General features: G+C 49.2%; 1 protein-coding gene across 2 annotated transcripts in view; it reads right to left on the minus strand.

Moving 5' to 3' along the window:
* Positions 1 to 23,775, minus strand: part of Mcr (macroglobulin complement-related) — a 274,884-nt gene that overhangs the window by 166,184 nt on the left and 84,925 nt on the right. The window contains exon 1 of one of the 2 annotated variants that reach the window (XM_075670195.1): positions 7,409 to 7,723. The exons of the other annotated variant lie outside the window; for it this stretch is intronic. The gene's annotated coding sequence lies outside the window, so the exon portion shown is untranslated. Of the gene's footprint in view, positions 1 to 7,408; positions 7,724 to 23,775 lie in introns of those variants that run through there. 2 annotated transcript variants of the gene reach the window in all.

Genomic DNA, 23,775 nt, shown 5'->3' on the forward strand with positions numbered 1-23,775 from the left:
ACCTTCAACACTGCTTAAATATTGAGCGAAAAGACGACCGGTGGAGGTCTAGAACGTTGACGAATTTATAAATAATCATGCCTAAAGAAATCTTAAATAAACGTGCTTGATCAAGCACGTTTATTTCTATATACTCATACGGTTATTTCACGCCACCGTAGTGGAGGATCAAACGCGCGGTTAACGTTCAGCGTGTATCTTCTGCATCCCCATATTGTTGAATATCACTCCGCCAAATAGGTACAAAATTTCTGCAGCAGACGATGATCAAGTTGACGGTCCTTCCTCATACACCAGATGCACTTTTCGAGTTTCTAGGACACATTTCCTTCGCGCTACGCGGCAGCTTATGCTGGTGCTCAGCCCTTCGTCAAAGCTAAGTCGGCAAAGCGTGGACAAGAGTCGCAGACCGTAGACCGCACATAGTCGGCACGTTAAAAAATATGCACGACTGCAAGACGGTAAACGAAAAGTCGGCAGACGGCCGCCTGGAGGCCACGAGAGTAACGAGGGAAAGGAAGCCAGGGAGAGCAAAAGAGGGTGGAGGGTCAGTGTCTGTCCTTCGGGGTCGCCTGGCGAACATCGCGCACGACAATGCCTAAAAACGGAAAGGCGCCCGGGTCCTACAAGCACCATTAGGGGAAATCTCCCCCCTTTCCCCACGGGCGCGCGAGGACGAATCCGAGGCAGAGCATCTCTCGAAACGACGGCTCTTAAAGCGCGGCGCCTAAACAAGAGACCCAGAGATATCCTCCCTGCGGTGTTTGGGCAACCGTCCTGCCGCAGCAGGCAGACGTAATAACAAAGAACTAGACGAACATCGGCGACGCCGAAGAGGAGGAGCGCTTAAACGGAGATCGAGGGAGGAGAGTACAAAGTCGGGCGCCGAGGAATGAAAAAAAAAAAATAAAGGACAGCGAATTAAACTTAAGGAGGCTGTACACACAGCGGGGGCGCGAGCGCGCTCGTCGGCGTTAGCCTTAGGGGTCACCCGAAATGTAAAGAACTCCAGAGATCAATTCCTTTTAATCTTGCAAATGGACGTCGAAGGCTCCTCCTAGCCGCTCTGGTAAGAGTATTAAATGAAAGGAACGGAGAGAAAGAGATACGGTGAAGGAAGTTAAGACATAAAGGCGACGGGCTACAACACAAAAGCGAAGGCCGACAAGAAAAGGAGAGATACATTTACACAAACGGTCAAATAATGGACGACAACTCTCCTGCTATTCTCTCCGATTCTTTCTTTTTTCATTCGACAAAATCTTTTCCCGCGATATCATCAAGTTAGCGGGCTGTTTATTTCTCTTCTCTTTCTCTCTCTCTACGGGGCCAAGCGATGAAAGCCCCGGCGAAGAGTAGCTATCGGTTTCCCTCAATGCTCCCAGCAAAAGTGCACAAAACTCGGCTCTCGCCCTGGGCGCAGAGAAGAGAGAGCGCGGCGGACACAGAGTTCGCGTCCTCAACTCAAAATAAAAACCGCTGCAAAAAGGTGAAAAGAAAGAAAGAAAGGTGAGGGGGGAGGTGAAGGCCCGATCGTGCGGCTCCACTAAGATAGCGCTAACGACCTCCTTTCTGCGTGCATCGTAATGACCGCTTCATTGCCGACTCCCCCCCCCCCCCCCCCTTCACTCACACACACACACACACACACTGCATGCCATCCAGCAGCGGCGAGCGCCCACACGGGCGACGCGAATTAAAGCGCCGTTTGTCCCGAGACGAATTGGACAGCGGGCCAAGCGCCCGTGGTCGCCCTCCAACGACAGCCGTCGCCTCATCGAGGATTTTCAGGGATGCACTGCGACACTATGATTCCATCTAGTTCGTCTGCGCGAGGACGCTGCGGGACACGAAAGCGGGATGAGAACTCGCGCGAACTTGCGTGGTCTGTCTGCGAAACCTCCTGCACGAGCAGTGGACACCCCCGTTATGTGTCATCTGCGAGTTTCTCAACTTAGAGATAAAAATGATGCACGAACATAAGCCTCCTGGGCGCTGCTTTAACAGGGCCGCTGATATTGAGGTCATACGGCACAACTACACAAAGTGCCTGCGAAAATTTGTTGCCCTGTGAAAAGAAATCGGAACTTGGCCAAGACGGCGTGGCCATGTGTGTGCGTGTGTGTGTACATGTCACCCAACTACTACGTAGTCACATAAACGCTTGCAAATCAAGCTATTTCAAAGTTATATGAAAAATTTGGAGGACGCTTAAGCTTCGCCTTTAATGGTGGAACGCGACAGCATTCAGAGATCCCCGACTGCTTCTCATGCTTCCGGGGCCACTGCAGCTTATGTAACCGTAATGTTTACCGGGAAACACTGGCGGCGAGCGCTATGCACGAAGGCGAGCTTTCTGGTAGAAACGCGGCCTCTTGCCTGGGCCACGGATGCGCGAAGGCGAGCGCCATCTGGGTGGTGTGGCAAGGAACCGAGCGGGCCGCGCCGCTCTAGGAATGGTAGAAACGCTGGAAAAATGGTTTATGTCCGAGTTTCCGCGGAACAGAATTATGTTTTCTCGTATATTCAAATTATAATCCAACGCTATAACGTCTGTAGGTTGTGTTTAGGTTGTAATTTTCGACTTTTCTGACGCATCTTGCATTAAGGAATTCAATTAGTTCAGCAACACCTCTGCGCCACGCGGTGGGCCTGCGTGGTTGTGGTTCGGAATGATTTTTCGCTAAACGACGTCTGACGCAAGACGCCGACACAGGATTTTATGCGACACGGGGGCCCTTGACGCTATCGCGTTAAGAGAGCTGACGCTATTTCAGGGCGACGACAGTCGTTCAAGAAAATGTGTATGTGTGTGTGTGTGAGAGAGAGAGAGTGAGAGAGAGAAGCATTTAATATACGCTACGCATGCCAAGCATGGAGCGGACGTTTAATTGTGAACGTATGCGCACGTGAATCACATATGATACTCAACTCGCTGGACAAGATGCGACACACGACGACTAGTCACTTTCTCAACTGGGGAGCATTTTCGGCCAGAACGAGCCCCGTTTATTTTAATACCGGCGTCCACACTGACAAAAAGTGACATGTTATGTTAGAAGACGCTCCGCCCGCTACAGGCGCCGTTAGAAGTCTGTTACACACTGGAAGTTGCTAAGCGTTATTCCACAGGGTGCGTTCTACCGGAAGAGTTTTTTTTTTTTAATATTTTAGCAAGAGCGATATCAAACCTGTGACGTTGCTTTTGCTGGCGAGCAAAGTAGTTACTATGAGAAAACATGGCACTCGGGGTTTCATTAGGACTTGTCAGCTATTGTCTCGGCGTACAAAGGTGCAATATCTTGCGGACACGATATATTGCGGACGCCGCGTGATCCACAAATCGGCCTTGCTTGGTTGTAATACCCAAACCTGATGGGAGAGGTGGGGGCTCTGAACATACATTTTTTGGGCAAAATAAATATATAACAAATACAACAAAAGGAAGGAAAGAAATCGTAGCTACGTTGTATCTTAGCTGATAGCTCTGCATCTCTCCAGGCATTCAAAATAAAGGCGTGGAAACGGGTTGGCATGCTTCGATCTCTCAAATGCTTCCCAATTACATAATATTAGCGATTCATTATTACGAAGGATATGTATTATTATTATTATTATTCGAAGTATTGTCCTCAAGTAGATTTACGGGGTGGAGATTTTACTTAAGAAAAGATGAGAAAATGCGTGCGTCTACAAGTTGACAACTCTGTAGCGTCTAGTTCACTTCCATGGGGGAAAAAAAAAGCTAGGAAAAACAAGATCATAATTTATAAAATGAAGTGCACTGAAGTAAATGTGGAACTAGGGTTGGTGTTACTTTGCAAGTGGAAACACTCATGCCACATATCATTTCATCCATCACGTTTGAGCAAGGTCTCGGTTGTCGGGTCGTGTGCGGAATATCCATTGTCTGTTCCTCTGGGCAGAAACCTCTACATGCATAAGCAGAAGAGGGACACAGGATCCGGTCTTTCATGAATGAAGAACGTGAGGGAAGTCTTGGTAAAGTTATCGTTCACCGAAAGTTCGCCGCTGCCTTCGATAGCTAAGTGCTTTTGAAGCATTTGCTTCACACACGCAATTTTATCCGCAAACACACAAGCTAGACATTGCGCAATCGCAAGCGGGTGTCAGAACGGTATCTACATACATGGCTCGTCTTTTGCCACTATTCAGTGCAGGCCAAACGACGCCCAGACCTTGGGCCTTTATCTCGCAATGGCGAACCAAGCCGCATCACCAAGTTGGCCACGTAGCAATGCAAACGCAGATGAGCAAAAGCTGCCCAGAAATAAACAACTGCCGAAAGAGTGCAGGCAGCCATTCATGGTCGGGTAATGAAAATACCAAAAAACTTCCAAAATCCCCGAGATAAACAAGTGCCATAGCGTTTACACAATGTCAACCTGTAACCGGTGGGAACAAACCCTTGTACGTATACTTTCACCGAATTTATAACTTATTACACTGACTACAAACCTCACATCACGATGTTTAAATTAAACACTTAGAAAACAAAAAATAAATATGCTTCTCCAACGTTGTCTGAATCAATAATCTTTTTTAATATTAGAAAATTGGGCCGCCTCTACGTATAAAGGGATCAAAAATTAAATTATGGGGTTTTACATGCCAAAACCACTTTCTGATTATGAGGCACGCCGTAGTGGAGGACTCCGGAAATTTCGACCAGGTGGGGATCTTTAACGTGCACCTACATCTAAGTGCCATGGGTGTTTTCGCATTTCGCCCCCCATCGAAATGCGGCCGCCATGGCGTACGTATAAAGGTATCATGAGGCACCGATCACAGCGCTGTTGCCATCGTATGTACAGTGCGGCAGAATGCTGCTGTCGCAGTAATGAGCTCAGAGCCGAAGCCTGCTGCCTTTCTTTACTTCGCTATGCTAAAATAGTTCAGAATCCTTTCCGAACGTTTTCAAAGGTACTAAAAAAACGAAATTTTTTTTTCGTTTTATTCTTAAGGCTTCAAAATGTTTTATACTTTGCTTTTAATTAGATTTAGTACCTAAGACGAAAAAAAATCCTCATGGTGGCCGTAGAGGTTTGAGGAGCGACCGCCAACGGGAGCCCTATCCAGAGTTTCACGGCCGATGCTCCTTCATGGCACCCACATTCAATGTTGTAAACGGCGCAGCCATATCATGCTGGAAGTTATGTTAAAGCACTACCACAACAAGATTTCAAACTTTGGGTGTTATTGTTGTTCGATTCCTCTGTATGCATCGACCAAGATCCCTGACCAAGTATTAATGGCGAATGTTGCCGAGAACATATCTTCATACGAGTCTAAAGACAGTGCGGCCAACCGACTTTAAATTGCTGCACCTTGCGACAGTGACATCACCATGGCACGTTTCCTGGCTCATATGATCCCTATGACCTTCCGCGAGGAATTCTAACGTCACCAATAGCTACGCTTGCACGGAGCATCACGGAGAAGACGCTGAATCTGTGCCGGGGCTGCTCGGTTCTTTCGATGGCTCTCTGGTGTGCGTAAAAAAAGAAAAAAAAGTAGAAATTAGCCCGCTGGTTAACGTCTGGAAGCAAACTGTCAAGGCGGAGCATTGATACATGCTACAACTACGCCCCTGAAGGCAAAGGGACGGCACCACAGCAACAATAGCGTTTCATTCACTTTATAAGCGTCCGTACGAGAACGCTCGTGACGAGTACTGTTCAGCAAGAAACTCTTAATTGCACGACTCAAGTAGACAACGACCAGGTGTGATATGAGGGCTAATGCTAAGGATGAAACTGCGCCGAGCAGAGCCAACAAGTGATTTTCCTTTTGAAAACGAAAGCTGAATCAACGCCGCCTTGTCATGACCCGCCTTCGATGCGGTTGACAACCGTGGTTACGCAAACAGGTTCAGGTGTCGTTTCAACGGAATCGCCGCTCACTTTAAGAATATTTAGCAGTGTTCATAAGAGTTGTTTGACTCGTTCTATGTCACCATGGAGTCCATATATGGCATATACGAGTACTATATAGCTCACAGTATGCAGCAACGAAACATTTGGCGGTACACGCGCGCATGTCGACATATGTTCCACGTCAATAGCGCTTGTCGAACACTGAAAGTCGCCCAATGACCGCTTCGCTTCAACAAGCTGCCGAAGATCTTGGAAATTTTTGTTTTAGAAATGAAAAAGGCGACGACTGCGCACAGAGCTTCCATTCCGTGTTACACTTCCGCGAAATAATCGCTCCGAATGATCGGTAATTAGCAATTAGTCCCGCCACCTCTCATCACTTTTCCTTTATATTGGCGTCACGCCCAAATTTCAAGCAGCGATACCGAGCAGCACACGTGGCGCGTACCTTCCGCGACAGGCTGTCTGCAACACGGGCAGGGCAGGTCCGGGTCCACACCGCACGCTGCGAATCTGCTATTGCCGTACTACGAGTTCCTTTCAGAGACTCACTGGCCACTGCAAACTTCTGTGAGCAGACCAGAAGGTTTCGTGTGTTCGCCTCATCAGATTTGTCTCGTAGACTATACACAAAACCGCACTATTTCCGACGCGGCCTAAAAGGGTATGCGCTATGCATATGAGAGACGTGACAACACGTCAGAACGGAAACTGCGGTGCAGACGCTTGCACGTAGTGTCTGGCACTGCCAGAACGGCTGCGCTTCCACAAAGTGCACACACGCGACATAACGCCTTCTTCATAGAGGAGCACCGCTTCATTGTGCAGTTCAAGGGCCAAACATGAAAGAAATAAAACGTGAGACCGACACTGGATTCAACTATACGGAAATAAGCTAGTGCCGAAGTAAAAGAAAGATTGTCGAGTGCACAGGAGTGCGATACTCCAACGAACATACAGACGTCAGACTGTGACTGCTGCCTGTTGTGCTAAAGAACGCCAGTGCTTAGAAAAAGACAGCGGTAGGAGTGTGGTATTGTGCACATCTAACGGTGTTCCCACATCGGACAAAGAAAGCACATAAAAAGCGAAACTATGCTTCTGCAGACTTCGGTCGTTTACACACGGGAAGACACATGGTTGTAAAGGCGTGTGCATGACGAGGTTCCAGTGACGACAGTCGGCATCGGCGGTTTGTTCCCCTCACAAAGGAGGTGAACCACTGACAAGACGCCAAACAATCCACCGATCATTCAAAAGACATCCACATACTCATCACACGTGGAGCAAGTGGTGTCAGCGCACACCGTGACACGACACGGTTGCCAGCCCGCGAAAAAAACAACCACGGTCTCGCATGACAGCGCATCTCGATGGGCACAAACCCGCTCGCATCTTCGACTCGAGGCGTCGTCATCGGAGACGTCGCTTCGCGTCGAGGTCAACGGCACGACGACAAACTGCAGGCAAACGGCACGGAGGTTACACACGCACAAACACGGTCGACTCACCTCAGCTGATCAGGCGGGCCCTTTTTACGGCGCGCACATGACGTGGGCCACCAGCAATGCCGGCGGCGAGATCCGCGGGGCACGCGCTGGAGAACGCACGCAGTCACAGGCAGTCAATGAAGATCTACGACGCAATACGAACGCACAACTTTGCGTAGCACCGGGGCCCAGAGCCGGCATCCGCGGCCGCCTCCGATGCCGTAGATTGAATCAAGCGCTACCGGCAACCGGTAGCCGCCGGCTGCCAAGTCGGAGAATCGCCTCGGGCACACCGCTCGTCTTTCCCGCGCGCGCGCGAAGCCCGAACACACGGCATGCAGGCTGGCCGCCGACGCCCGAGAGGGAAAGGGCACCCTAGTGGCGGCGCTCTCTCACTCGCCTTTTAGCACTGGCGCGCCATCTGGAGTGCCGAACGCGAAACGCTCGACGATGCCGATATTTGGCGAGTGTCAAGGAGAGCGAGAGTTGTGCTCACCTTCGATAAGCTGGCAGTTCTTACGTGGTACGTCCTACCGCACCTGCTGGCATCACGGTACGGACAACTTGCGTCAGCTACTTTCAAGATCAAGACCCCCTTTTTTTTTTAAATAACGCGCCGTGGTTGCTTAGTGGCTTTGGTGTTGCGTTGCTAAGCACGAAGTCGCAGGATCACATCCTGGCCACGGCGGCCGCATTTCGATGGGGGCGAAATGCAAAAACACCTGTGGGTACTTAGATTTAGGTGCACTTTAAAGAACTGTAGTTTCCCCCCACTACGGCGTACCTCACAATCAGATCGTGGTTTTGACGCGTAAATGCACACATTATTGCTTTTTTTGTTGTTGTTGTTGTTGTTGTTGTTGAAAATGACGACGAGTATTTGTGAACGATTTTCGGAGTCTGGCTTTCGCGTCGGGGAATATGTTCCGCAATCCAACCCCCTGTCAACAAGTTATACGGGGAGACTCAGAAAATAAACAAATAAATAAAAACGTAATACAAGCGTAGCGAGTTCAGCAAGACCTCCATGTTTCTTTCGTATTATACATCTAGCCGTCCAAGGTTCCAATTTCAGAAAAAAAATAGTAACTTGCCAACAATCATCTGTGAGCAAGAAAGAAATAGAAAATAAGTCGCCGTCGGTGCAAAGCGCGAACTACCCTTTTCCGGACACTTTCTACGCTTACTTCACTTCAACAAACGTTATGAAACACCGTCACTGCAGCAGCTGTGAATATCAACGCAGAAAGGCTACAACTGCAGCAATCCATTTGCACTAAGAAGCAACAGTAATAATAGGGCGTATAAATTTACAGCGGGAATACGTAGACTCTGCAACACTTGCAGGGTGCAAAGGCTCTGGCCTCAAAACTACCTGATAGCCCATCCCCCTCCCATCCAGCTGATGGTCAATGTTCAGGCTTTGGCCGTCGTCCAGGCCGCAGTTACGGTGCGGCCAGAAGTATTTCCCTCCCTTCGTTCTTTTAAGAACTACATGTATGCATACGTTATTAACGGCGCAAAAAAAAAAAAAATCGTCGCAAAAGAGAAACACTTATCTGCCCGTTTGCTTTCAGAATCATTTTACATTCAATCAACTAGACGCACGATAAACAGGACGCGGGGCAATCTTTGCGGTATATACACCTGCACGCTGCGCCACCTCACCCATAAACAGCCGCGCGTCCATGCTTATACCTTCATTGTGATCAAGGGACTCGTACGGGGCCCGAAACGTCGGTTCTTTATTTTTCTTTTATTCTTGGCGAGTGCACGTTTTTTTTTTTTTTTGGCACCAATATGTTTCCTCGCCAGACGAGTTTTCGTCCAACACTTGACTATGAATACGTTCTTAAGCATGTATATATTTCTATTTAGCAAATAACAAACCTTTGTCGATCATTCATCATATTCGCTTGCCGTACGCATATGTCTCGTTAAAAGCGACCGCTAATGAGTGCAATAAAGATACGCATCACGCACTGCGGTTGGGAGCACCCCTGCAGGCGAAGCACTCTTCAAGGCGGCTTGCAGTCAGTGTAACGAAAAATAAATAAAAAAAAAACTCACATGCCTGTCAAGTGAAGAATTTACAGTAGAAAGGAACGTACACACACGAAAAAGAATGGATATTTGAGCCCATATAATCGCAGCTGCTGTGCACTTTGTCCTTTGTTAACAGGTACCATGCTCAGATAGCCGTTAGTCTGCGTTCAGATAGCCGTTAGTCTGCTTTGCTAAAAGTACGTTACGTTCTTTCCTCCTATTGGAGTACCTTTGGCGTTCTTGTCCTCTTCATTTACTTGTTTTTTCTGCCGAGAACCGCAGTTTCGCGGCACTTTCGCAAGGTAACTCCCCGAGATACACCGATTATCGATCGAGAGGAAAACACCGATAAGCATTCGCTGATATCTAATAAACACCGCAAAGCTGGACGCTTATATCATGAACCCCTGGAGACAGATCTATCAGCGCTTTATTTTTGTCTTCGTTATTTTTCATGCGTTCGCATCGGAGTGTCAAATTTGATGAGGTTTGTTGCATTTAAAAGAACGAACTAAAATCTAGTGACTATTTGTAGCGAATTTTTTATTTATGTTAATAGTTTTACGAAAATTGATGAAAATCGAAAATTTTCGGAAAACGAACCTATGAAGTTTACAGCTCTAACTCGGCAATGAAAAGTAACACAGTTTTGTAACTTGTATATAATATTACATCTAAAGCAGACAAAATTGATGCATTATCTATGGCTCTCAAGTAGACCACTAATATGTGAGTAGGCCTTTTGCAAACCCCTTGCAAACAATGTAACAAATTCATGTAAGATGTAAATTGATAAATCAAATTGTTCGCTTCGGATGCTCTAACGGGTGCAGTTTACAGAACTGCGATATTTGTTCTCAGTGCAGAGCTACAAATTTGTAAACTTCCTGCTTCCATTTTTGAAACTTACCAATTTTTGAAAGCTCGGGCATCGGAGTTGGACCCGAGCTAAAGCATCGTCCTAACACGCTACACACTCTAGGAATGCGGCCCATCGCTGGCACCCCTCCCCCCAAAGTCCGACCTCACTCGACACTCCCCCCCCCCCCCCCCCCCCCAATGCTGGGAGGCTGACTCCAGCCACGATGCCGGAAGATCAGGAGTATATGGTGGACTTCATTCAGTCGGCTTTGACGAAACTGGCCAGTGAGTCTCTGGACTGAGAGCTTCTGAAAACCCAGCCACTTTAGTAAATAAAGCTATCTCTCTCTTGGGCACACGTAACTGTAGCTTCGAGAGATTGTCAGATTGACACCGGATTAGGGATGATCGCACCCCATTTTCAAGGCCAGCAGTGCCCATCTCGAAGCTATTTCAATATAACTGCGAAACAGCATTTCATGATTCTATTATTTCGGTCTGGTTTGGCAGGACACACCAACGAGATTTTTCTTGCCTGCGTAAAACGTGCCCATGCGAAGTGTGCTTTGCTGTGGAAGCATCAACGAAAACAAAGCACAGGTCGCAGCTAAACAGCAAGACGTGCTGTGATGTTGTAACTGCGCCTTCACCTCGAGAAAAGGCGAAGTTTTGACATAAGAGATTAGATGTGGGAAGTGCAGCGCGACGGGCGGCGATAAAACGTACACTGATAAAACTTAATTACTTGCGCTGCCTTTGCGGCTGTTCCGATATGCGCTAAGTTATGCATTCATCGGGAGTCCCAGGAACAAATAACGAAGTATCGCTGAGTGTCCGTCTACCATTCTATACATATCGCACATACTCTGCTATCCATCAGGTTCCCTGTGGGATGTAAAACATCGCGAGATAAGTATTACGCTTCTTGCGCATCGTAGAAGATATTGGAGAGCACTAGCTTAATAATACTTGTGCTGTCCTGCTGATACAAATACGTTCTCAAACTAGTGCCTACGCAGGCGTAAGTTGAGGTAGCTCTAAACAACGCGTTTCGTAGTGAACTTGTAAAATAACCCGATACTATACCAAGCTGCAGGCGCCTTTCCTGCCATACAAAATTCCCGCTTTCTCGCGTCCACTTAATCACCGTATGAGCCACATCACCGATATCCGACAAACATCGCCGCACTGAGACAGCGCACGAGACAGTGCGCCGTATCACGTCAAACTGCTCGTGCCATGGCCTGTACATTCTACCTCTACGATTCTACCGTGGCTACCGTACCAAAGCCGATGCCACGCAGTGTCGATGACGACCCAGCACCCGGACAGAGTGTCCCACTCCTGCCTACTGTTTTAGTTTGCGCGGGGAAAGCATGCAGTGCGAGCCCGCCAGGCGGCATTCCCCGTCTCCAAGTGGCATCTCCCGACCCTTTCGCCAATGGAAGACAATGAAGAGGCCGAGACCCTCGGCCCCGCATTGCGGGGAAGAGACCTCACCTATAACAGCCTTGACGAGAGCCACTTGGTCGGAAAAGGGGCGGCGGACACCCGCACTCTGAAGTGCTGCCGCGGCAACGAACCGAGATGCAGCTCAGTGGCCACGGCTTCAGCAGCTCCCCATGCGTCAACAGAAAACGCACATCTTTCACCCTTCCATCGAAAGACGCACTCCGACGTTTGATTTTCACAGCAGCGCTTTGGAAGCCAGTGCCTTATATGCTCCATCCATTCCTCCTATTTGCGGCTATTGGGTAGGCGAGCTACAAATATACATGCCCGCGAATGCGACAACACCATAAGAGAGAGAGGGAAAGATGGGGGATGGAAGCTACCCATAAACGATAATGTGGTCAGGATTAAATCCAGGGTTTGGCAGAATCCAGTCTTGTCGGGAAGAGGCAGGATGAAAAAAAAAAAAAAAAGGAGAGACAGAGAGAGAACGCCGACCAAGAAAAAAAAACATTTAGTGAAAAATGATTCACTAAATGTGTTTTCGTTGTCGGTGTTCTCTTTTTTTTCATCGTGATCACAATAATGCCCACATGTAATCGTGCTTGCGCGCTCTGCAGTATCTGCCAAAAGAAGTATTAGCTGAGCACCATGGGATCAGGGTACGCGTAGGGAACAACGTAGATTATAAGTGATAGCCCAGCCAGTAAGAAGCTCAGTTTTCGGAGCCTGTACCACGAATATATTAGACAGAAAACGACGCTTCTCCGTTGTCTATGCTATCACTTGAGCCATCTGTCGCCGTTTCGTGTTCTATGTTCATCTGCTATTATTTTTGGCAAACTATAGTTAACATTCTGCTTCTAAACAACGCGCAAAGTATCACCGCGCTAAAGTATACGCTGGATTAGTTACACCGGTGCGGGCCTGAACCTCCAGTACGCATTCAAAAGTGGTCCCCGAGCGTACACGGGCGTTCCGCCTTTTGCACTCTCATGCCCCGTAGAAACGCGGCCGCCAACGCGGGCGCGGGGCCACAGTGACGGACCTCTGTCGCATTTTATGCGCGCTCTCGTCCCGGGGCGGGCAGCTAGGGGTGTCGCCCGTGTGCATGCCGGGCTGACTCGCCTAAAGCTATACAGCGCGGCGGTTGAAACAAAGGTGCACTGCGACGCGTCTCCTTTACTGACGCTGTGCGGCTGCCCCTTCTCCGAACAGGCAGGAAAAAAAAAAAAAAAAAGACGAGGAGTAATGCCGCTCACGACGGCACCGCGAACAGACCGCCACGGCGGTGCGGGCGCGGAAAGAATGCAAAGGTGAAATGTTCGTCACTATAAGACGCAAGACTGCAGGTAAGGTACATACAGATAAAGAAGAAAAAAAAAAAGGAACGAAAGAAACGTGGACTCCACTCACGAACCGGTTTTCCTTAGCCGTTCTTCTTCGTCGCATACATGTAAGCGGCTCTCTACTTCTCCGCTGCGCATTTTTTGTGCTTATGAGCTGTTTTTGCCGAAACTCCATTTCGTCATGTCGCCGGCAGCGACTGGCAAACACGTGCGTCTGCCCCCCTCCCATGGTAAAGACAACCGCGTGGTTTCAAGCCGAGCCAAGGTGAAAAAGGCAGCCCCAAGCAGGTTCCTGCGCCTGACAGGGTGCGGTGCCTCTTTCCGAGTCCCGGCACTGTTTGCACAAGAGCGGCCCGGCAAGAACAATTCTCCCGAAAAAAGAAAAGTAAATAATAGATATTGTATTCGCACAGCGCACATTTAACCCCGAGCTGGTTCAAAATACATTTGACACGCGCCGTTTTCGCGGTATAATCACGCCGACAGCGACAATTCGCACGTTCGTGTATGTGTGTATACGCGCCGAAACGATGGAGCAAAACGTATGCGCCCCGCTTAAAAGAAAAATGAAGTTTAAAAAAGGCCTATTTGATTTTTAAAAAAAGGCATTCGGGGTATGACTCTGCAAAACACAGCGTCCAATTCGTACTTATCGCCGTGGCCCAAAACGCAGGGCTTACGCGACGACGTTGCAAATACCGTCTGATCCGGTGCACCATCGCGCGTGTCCCCTCCCACACAGCCATGCGTGTATAAAGGCGGAAAAATGTACGACTGCGACGACTATGATTCTAACGGGGGCAAATTCGGAGTTCATGAGGCGGACAAGGAGATACTCGACGATAGCGAAACACAAAGGCGTACAGGAAACGAGGCAATGCTCCATGCAGCGAGCAAAAGGGAAACGTCGTGCCTCGAAGAATAAAGCATATCCTGGAAGGCCACACATGTACTCGCCAAAGAAGACTTGCCTGCAATCAGTGGGCAGACGCCAAGCGTAATCGGGCACTCTTCGAAGGAGGCCCCCACAAACCACTTATTAACCCAGCACACAAAATTAGACGTTGTAGGCCTAATAACAAAGCGAGACGACGAAATAACGAAGTCGTTTCATGCACTGTCTCGCTATAAGAAATGATGCCGAACAGGACACGTCCAACGCTCGGGCACCATTCATGAAACACGAAGGTCAAGCAAGAGGGCAGCGGTTGTGACGCTGCGTCTTGCTCGACCGCACCGACCCCTTTCCGATCTTCTCGGGCATTTTAGCACATGATCGTTGTCGTTAAAGTACCTTTATTGGCGCAGAGGTTACCAGCACTAGGGTGTGTTATATACCGGAGAGCTGACCTACACGAGATTATAATCTGCAGCGAGGCATTATTCGACCTCCGCCGGCAAGTACCCGACGCGATGGTATTCTTCCACTTCGGTAGTCGCTGAGAAGAGCCATCATGCCGCCCCCATCGGAATGGCTGATGGCCTGCGATGTGTGCGGTTGCGCAAAGACCACCCATTTATTTCATCGACGATTTGAAGTGCAGACACGACAGTTCTCTGTTGCATTTGGAGAGGGGCCCCACTTGGATATTAAAAAATTATTTAGCGAACTATTCCATCCGTCTACCTCAAACAACCGCGGCAAACTGCGTACAAGTATGCAGCCCGGTGCTTCGCGTTTCAGATTACTGCACCATGGTGGTAAAGACAGAAGAATACAGAGGTAGGTGGTCCTGCTCGAGACTAAGCAACGCATAGCGAGATCGCACGAGCGAAGAGACGGTGTTTCGACCACAGCGACATGCCCCAACGTGACATCTGAACATCGACTTTGCTGTTTTTCAGCTTATACTGCATTGAAGGAGCTACAGTCTTGAGGGAGTCCAGTGTAGGCACCTTCGACTGCATACGCAAGGTGGCGACGAGCGCCTCCATGTGCAACGGGTCGTTCCATCCTCCTTTTTTTTCTGCAGTATCTCTACCGCTCTCCCAATGTCGCATAGAAAACTTGACGCGTTTAGTTCCTACCTGGCTTTTCGAAACGTTACTGACTTGTTACCGGCAGCAGCGAAATAGGGGCCCTTCACACGTTAAATACCGCTTTCAACCGGCGCCGTTTCACAAAGTTTGGCGGAGTGCCCACGTAGGACTTCGGCAGTGCTGCGCGTAGCACTGCCGCTCTGTGCACAACATCAATGGCCCCCTGCGCCGTCGCCGCGGCCAGCAGCAGCCGCGCTGGCACTCCTGCGTGTGCTCGACCAGCCGCTGTCAGCTCGGCGTTGCGCGCGGGCTCCGCTCGCCCCGTGTTGTGCGCGCGCGCGTGTACACACACACCGCCCAGGGAAGCCCCGTGCTCGAACGTGACGGGTTCACAGGGGCGTCCCCGGGGCCGCACTACGAGAGGTCCGATTTATTGAGCGACGGCACCGCACGGGGCTTTGCGCCGAGGGAGCACCGGAACTTGGACGAGACACTCCGGGCGCGTAAACGAAAACGGATGATATATTTTTCCGCCGCTCTCCTCTCGTCATACGCGCGCCACGCCCCAGGACCTTTCTTTCTCTTTCCCCTCTAGGGCGTCGCGCCACGCTGCAAGAATGCGGCGAGCAAAAAGGTTTCACACCGCGCGCGACTCGTCGCGACGGCTTGCCCTCCGTGGGATGAGCAGAGGCAGCCCGGTCGGCTGGCGATCGGAGTTGCGACGGGTGACAGCCGCACGGCAGTCGATGGAAGCCTCTGGTTCGCGCGCTGCACCTCCCTCCCCCCTCGCTCTTCTCAATACCGAACACACACCCCGAGGAAGCCGCCCAGACGCGCTATGCCCAAGAGGCGGAAGTGACAGGCGGCGTGGATAGCGCGATGCGCCAGACTCGTGGAGCAAGTATCTCGACTGAGTGACCCGTGTCGCCGACCCATCATACCCGCTGTCGCCTCGGATCTTCGCGGCCGACGCGCGAATCCGTCGGTGCTATAGAGTGGACCGACGTTCTTCTACGTGCAAATTCAGATGGCCACCTGTTTCAAGTGCCACTGATTCTCGACATTATTCACCCAAAGCTAATGCAATGCAGTATATTCCGTAGCACAAGCGAAGCGTACTGCACGAGCAACTTTTCTTCAATGGTAGGGTCACAAAAAAGAAAAAAAAAAGAAAATGAAGCAACAGAAAGAACAGAAATATCCGGAAGAAATACTGAGACGCTGAACCGATGACATGAAGGCACCCACCGGTCGAGTGACTTATGTTGCCGAGGCCGGAAAAGCAAAGCAACATGCTTATAAAGGTGTGTGGACAGATGCATGGTGTGCAATGATTAGCTTGACAGATTTTATGAGCATCACCATCGAAAAGAAGTGGTGGATGGTTGCGGTGCCACATCCGGGCGGTTCGCGCTAACAAACCACGGAACTATATAATCATTTCGCTGTCCTCCCTCCATTTACAGTTCATTCGTTCACCTTTCCACACATATCCATAAAATTCAAGGGCCCGTGCAAGACAACCACATCCTAACAAAATATTATGAATGGTTTCTGCGCAAGCTTAAACGCTATGCGCCAATATCAAATAGGCGTCGCCGAAAAATATACCTTCTATACTTCTACATCCTGAGCTGTCTCTAACCGCATATCATGCACTGGCCGTTCCAATAATCGCAAAACATTTCTCTTTTTGATTCAATTTTTTTGTTAGTCGATATAGTTACATAGCTCCGTGGCGGCTGTCCGGTATAATGTTCCTGCATCTCTGAATTATCACTAAACATCATTTCGTTCATATATTATGTTTATCACATCGCGGTACTAACCGCAGAGGCATTGAAGTGGCAAGTAGCCGGTGAAATGAGATTCTACCCGTATGACGCCACACACCACGAAAGTCAACTTAGAGCTATGGGAGCGTGGAACTCGTCAAATTCGCACGATGAGTGACTTGCGAGCAAGTTATTGCATATATGAATTTATAAGCGTAACATTCTTCTAACACTCTTTTTTTCCCCTAAGAGACAATTGCAGCATAGCGTATAACCAGGAAAAACGTATTATACAAACTTTTCTTTAGCGTCTCGGTCATTAGGCTCCAGCGACCTAATAAGCTGAAAAACGTATTAGCGAGTTTCTAGACTGTATATAGTTAAGGAACTATGCCTTTTCTTTTTTTCAAACAGTGAATCTCCATATGGGCACAAGAATTCTTCCAAAGTCACATATAGTTTTCAAATGATAGTCACGAAATCTAGAAAAAGTACAGAGTTAGACATGTCTGCGCCATGGACAGCCCGCGCACGCTGATGAAGATCAACTTTACGCTTTCAAGTTTTACGCTCGTTGGTCGCTGATTAAGGCCACCTATACTCTTAGAATCGCAACGTTCTATACGTAAATACTGATGTCGTAGCGGGAATTTTGAATTGGAGGGCCTTAGAGCCGGTCTAGATCGCAAAGTGACGTGTGGCGGGCGGGCCAAATGAATCACATGACCCAATTTTATGCAGAGCCGGCTGCTCTTCCTCATCTTAACATGTACAAGATGACTCGGATGTGACTGTCTAGCAGGAGACCGGTGCAACATGGAAGAGGAACAATGACACACAGCTCCACCGTGCTAGAGAAAAATAAAATGTTGATCACATATTACCTCTGATCTATACCACTCACCAATTGCGGCGACCGCGTGCAAGGGAATATGCGTCGAAATAACGTTCCAAGTGCCCCAAACGGCGACTAGGCTATTAAAAGACGATCACCGACACAACTGTTAGTTAACCTCGGAAATTTCGCGACTACATTGTGCTCGTCCATACACGGCAGATACTACTAAAGAAAAATTAAATCATGGGGTTTTACGTGTCAAAACCACTTTCTGATTATGAGGCACGCCGTAGTGGAGGGCTTCTTTAACGTGCACCTAAATCTAAGTACACGGGTGTTTTCGCATTTCGCCCCCATAGAAATGCGGCCGCCGTGGCCGGGATTCGATCCCGCGTCCTCGTGCTCAGCAGCCCAACACCATAGCCACTGAGCAACCACGGCGGGTCAGATACTACTCACCTCTGTCATGAACCACTGTAATGTTAAATGCAGTTTGTGTGGCGTGTTAACACCGGAGCGGCAGATATAACTTTATTTTGTCGTACCCTATACGCACGCAACTTGGGGAGTGAGAATCGCGTTGCACAGGTGGCAGACGCAGGTGCACGCTTTGTGCTATCAGTTAGCGGGGAGTATTTCTTCCAATAGCGTTTTTGCCCCACAGCAAATATCACTAAATAGATAGCGAGAATACACGTAGAAAAGCGCCGTTATTTATCGCCTACATCACTTGAATGATTGGTTTGCATGCCTCAAGACAAAGTATGGGCAACGGTGGGCACCCAGCGAAGAGCCTCTGGTTAATACTTCGAGCGTGTCGAAATCTCAAAATAAAGGCGGTTCTGCATTTCACCACTATAGAAACGTGGTCGCACCTCGGCGCGCCTCTATAATACACATGTGGCCCATGTGCAGTACAGAGTATTGTCGCCAAACGTTTTTGCTTAATTGATAGATTAAAAAGTCAATGGATGTATTGATGGTCTTCAAAAGCAGCAGTCAAGGCTGGTGGCCGCTACCAAAATAAATAAAAGCATTACAACAACGCATACCCTTCGAAACGGGGTGGTGGCAAATACCTCTCTCCCCCCACCCACTCCCACCCCCTTCCAAGACCATTCTTTTTACCTTTCCGCTACGCGTTGGTTAGAGGCCTCCCAAGATCTGATGTTCGTGCTAACAAGCCACAGGGTCTTTATATAATTATGTGCCCTAATCTAAATTACAGTATTGTAGCACAACACACCCAGTGTCAAGCCAGAGGAAGATGCACAATCCCGAGACAAGAAGCACCTGCTGACGTCAGCATGAGATGAGCTGACGTGCCAGTCAGGTGGCCGGTCAGGTAGCCGCTCGGCAACGCCTGCGCTGAAGTCATGGTATAAAGTAAGAAAGCACTATATAAGCATAAAATACAAGCCTTCATTCTCAGTTTTTACTTACGAGCCAGCAGTCTTCTAGTCGCCTCTTACTTCACCGCTCCACAGATCCTTTCACGTCTCCTCTAATAGAGTTTTAGATTAGGGGACGCAAGCGGCTTGCGTACTGCGAAAGCGCAGGCTCAGACGTAGGGGTCTGCGCATGCGCAGTACCGTGGCCCTTAGTTCTTGCGTAAGCAAGCCGCTTGCGTCACCTAATCTAAAGCTCTCTAATGTCCGCAAGCATTGTGCCACTTGTGGCACAATGCTTACGCAGCCCGGTGCCATTATCGAAGTTATGGAACTTGATCCGACCAGTATAAACGACAGCGCTGCGGCGATCGACACGAATCGCCACGGACGGCGGCGCAAGGTAAATTGATAACGCAAACAAAGCACTGCAGGTGGCGGCGTTATAGGTGCGCTGATGACGTTTCGATCATTGAAAAGATTATGGGGTTTTACGTGCCAAAACCACTTTCTGATTATGAGGCACGCCGTAGTGGGGAACTCCGGAAATTTCGACCACCTGGGGTTCTTTAACGTGCACGAAAATCTAAGTACACGGGTGTTTTCGCATTTCGCCCCCATCGAAATGTGGCCGCCATGGCCGGGATTCGATCCCGCGATCTCGTGCTCAGCAGCCCAACATCATAGCCACTAAGCAACCACGGCGGGTCGTTCCGATTATTATTCGCAAGTTCCGTAGACTGTCACGCCACCCCGCGGCCATCGGCAAATTTTTTGCATAGATTATCGGAGTAATCACAGGCGGCGCGGCGGTAGCGCATTTGCTTGCTTTCTTCGCGGCAGCCAGTAGGCTTGATTATCTGTTTTTACGCATTGTTTGTGAAAGATGAAATTCCAAAGCAATCGCATATGCTGCGTGCCGCAAAGCACCAACATTGTTGTGGCAAGTGAAGCGAGCCTCCACTCGTTACCCAAAGATGCGACATATAAGAAAGAATGGGTTGTCAAGATGCGAATTGGCAAGGCGGTCACACCACAGATGAAAGTGTGCAGTGCGCATTTCGTCGGCGGTGACTTCTTCTAGATCCCACGTATTTAAGAAAACGAAAGCTATTTGCTTATGTGCATTCTTTTATTTGTTTTTGTACGGAGAATCGATGCGTTAGTTAGAAAGAATAGATCTTGCGACAGTGTAGCAGCGCGAACAACGGCGTGGCTTTGATGCCGAGTATATGTAGTACGTGGCCGAGCGGAGTGGTCGGATGTATTTGCCCAGGTTTCACCTGCATTAACTCAGCATAGTGTGTGGTTGCCGCGGTGTCGCCAGAAACGCACGTTTTCGTTCTCGCTGAATCCCGTGGTCCTCCGCGCGGCCAAGCTCGAGCTGTGCACTTGTGGCCACCGCAACGAGAATGCGCGAGCATTTACTGACATAAAAACTGTCATCTTTGTAGCACTTTGTCACAGCTCTAGAGAAATGCTACAGTAAATCTGCGTGGGCGTAGTAAGTATTTGACCGAATTTCACCGGCAGCAACCCGCAGTGTGGTCATCGTTGTACCGTCCCGCCAGAAACGCATGTGTTTGCGTTATGGGCTGTATCCCGTGCGCCAAGGCGCGGCCAAGCTTTGCGGCTACAGTAGCCCCGAAAACGAAATTGGTAGAGCATAAAACACAGGCACCGAATTCGTGACGTGAGCGCAACAAGCTTCTGTCGTGACTCCTCGTCACTCGAACGATAATGCAACTGTACCAGCGAAAAATAAAACGACCGGCATGTCTTTCTTTACATCTGCATGCGCTAGCACAGCGACGTACAAAAAAGACGTCTGAAAAATCGCAGTTGTGATAACCTTAGTGACATCTTTCCTTTAATTATCGAATATAAATATCTCCACATAACTCAATCCGTGAAAGCAGCTCGAAAACATCACAGAACAGTAAAATTACTCTTTGACGCGAAACAGCAATGCGCGAAAGGCAGGGTTTGCGGACCGTCGCGATTAGCACGAAGGAAAAGGTACAACAAGAGCTAACGTTCCTTGATAGAACCTTCCTGGTCATAAATTCCAGCTCGTGTGGCTTCTGCCGGGCATGTGACGTCTGCAGGCAAAGCTCTTCTACAGCGACAGAGGATGCACTGCAGTCCTTCGCGTCGCAACAAACAATGCTATTGGTGTTGAAGACCTCTTGTCCTTCAGTGAGGCACCGTATCCACGTTTCTGAGGCATCTATGTGGCGCATGATGTCACTTAGCGACAGTGATTGTGCAAAAGGTAGAGCCATCTTGAAGCGCTAAGCCAAATATGGGCGGACGTGAAGGACGCACATGTGCTCGGCGTTCCTATACTCTCTGTGGACGCCATATTAAGTCGCTTTGCGAGCCACCTATAGGCGAAGGAACTTGCGAATAAACTCTTATCGCTCTTTAGCGGCTTATCTATTCGCGTCGAAATATTATGAACCCTGGGCCGCTATCTTGTACACGTTCGAAAAGCCGACGTTCGATTTCGCCTCCCGCGATTGGACTAGATTGGCCTAGGCCGCGATATCGGCGCAGCCTGCAGTGGACAATCGCGTGAGGTGAAATCGAACGTCTGCTTTTCGAACGTGTACAAGATAGCGGCCCAGATCAACCATACTCCAGCAGCCGCTAACTACGGCACGGCCGCGCGGACCTTATCTTTAAAGCGATCTGTGGTGCGGGGAGAGAGTGCCGACTGCTGATACCATCGCGCGCTGTGTTCTCGCCGCTTCGCGTTGAAAAGGGATGCGCGTGCCAATACCTTGAAGGCGACTTGCGGTGTCGGCCGAGTGCGGCGAATGCTTCGTGAGCGCCGCGTTCTTGCCGCTTAAGCGAGAGGCAGCAGGAAGGTGAATTCGCTCGCCGCTGCTGGCGCTATCTCGAAAGCGATCGTCTTAGGGGACGGACGGACGGACTGTCGGCATCGTTCAAATCGAACGGCATCGCTGCTAACAAGACAGCGAGTATCGCTTTCTTTTTTTTTCTTTTTTTTTTTTTCAATGCAGCACACAGGCCGGCGCAGCTGCTACATCGCCGCGCGACCCCCAGAAAGGGCCGGGGGTTTCCCTGCCAGGCGCACACGCCAATGGTGCGACCGTCAGCGAAAGGCCGCCGATTGAGCGCGGCCGACTCGTGCCATCTGCGTCGGGGTCGCGGGGGGGCACCCCGCAGCAAAAACGTCACGGGCTTCCGGTGGCCAACCCCTCGTCTCCTCTCAGTAGCGTCAAAACGCGCGCGGAGCCGAGAATAGCGCGCCACGGGTCGGTTCCCCGGCCGCGAGTAGCGCGATTCACGTAACTCCAAGGCGCCGAACATTTTTCTTTGCAGTCCTCCGGTGTCGCTCCGTTGGCGCGCACCCCGAATTTCGCAACAAATCAAAAACTGAAACGAGATCAGTCAACGCAGCGCTTTCGCGGCACCGGAAAAGGGGTGCTTAGCATCGAGGAGTGTCCTTAGGCACCGATGCCATACAAAGAAGGAAGCTCAGCCAGTATAGGAAATTTGTAGCGCCTTTCTTTCTTTACTGGGGACAATTGAAATCGCCCTCCATGCACAAGTGAACCTGTGAAAGTAAACCTAGGAGGAGTAGAAATAGAATGAAGAGGAAGAAGGAAAACGCCAATGCACGCAGTACGAAAATAACTATACGTCCATAAATTAGTTCTTATATAGCATCACCTTAAAGGGACACTAAAGAGAAACACTAAATCAGTTTAGGCTGATAAATTACCCTTTCAAAACTTTATTTTTCGTTAGTTTCGCGGTAAGAAGTTGATTAATAGAAGAGAAAACGAAGGCCTAACTTTGTGTTTTTTGAATTTCGTGCCGAAACCCAGCCCCGGTACGTCAGTGTGACGTCACAGACCAAGTATTTTCTCGTATTCGGGAGTCGTTGTGGCGACAGTAAAAGTGCTCGAAGCTTGCTATGTTCAACCTTTGGCTCCTTCATAATACAATGTTCTTATCTTTAGTATCAGTAACAGAATGTATTAATACAATAATATATAACACAATGTATTATCTTTAGGGATAAAGAAATTGACCCGATCGAGCAGACGGGGGTGAAATTCTATGAGGTCACGGCGATGTAGTGCGGGAACTTCCAAGGTGGCGTCGCCCCCCGTGTTTTGTTCTTGCGTATTTTCTGGCTTATCAAGCCTGCCGTCACAGTTTTTAATGCGTAGAAGGGGCCGTTTACTAATACGGCTCGAATAATTTTTCTCTTTCGTGTAACTTTAACGCACGCTGTTTCCGGAGTACCCGAGTCATTTCTGTCGGTATCGCGCCATGCACCAATCGTAATTTGTAACTAATACGTTCAGCGCGAAACCGATATTTCGGCCCGCGGGACCAATTGAGTTGTGACTATGCGCGTACTTTTTCCTCCTGAACTATAAGCGTAGTAGTGGGTTAGTATCGCAGAACTATAATAACGCAGCGCAGTGAACTAGGAGCGCGCGTTAATATGCCAGTAATAAAGCGTGGAACTAACACAAGTAAGAACCAAGCACAATTAACACTAAAATGAGTGTCACACTGTCCTCAGCCGTGAAACGCGGAGGCGCCGAAACGGCCCTGTTCAAGCGAGTGTAACCAACACGGCCAGCGAACACGCAGTCTCCTTTCTTTGTCTGGAGACGCGGATTCATTTTATTTTTACGTTGTTCCCGCATAC

This window comes from Dermacentor variabilis, chromosome 1 (assembly GCF_050947875.1).
Source record: "Dermacentor variabilis isolate Ectoservices chromosome 1, ASM5094787v1, whole genome shotgun sequence".
Classification (NCBI taxonomy): domain Eukaryota; kingdom Metazoa; phylum Arthropoda; class Arachnida; order Ixodida; family Ixodidae; genus Dermacentor; species Dermacentor variabilis.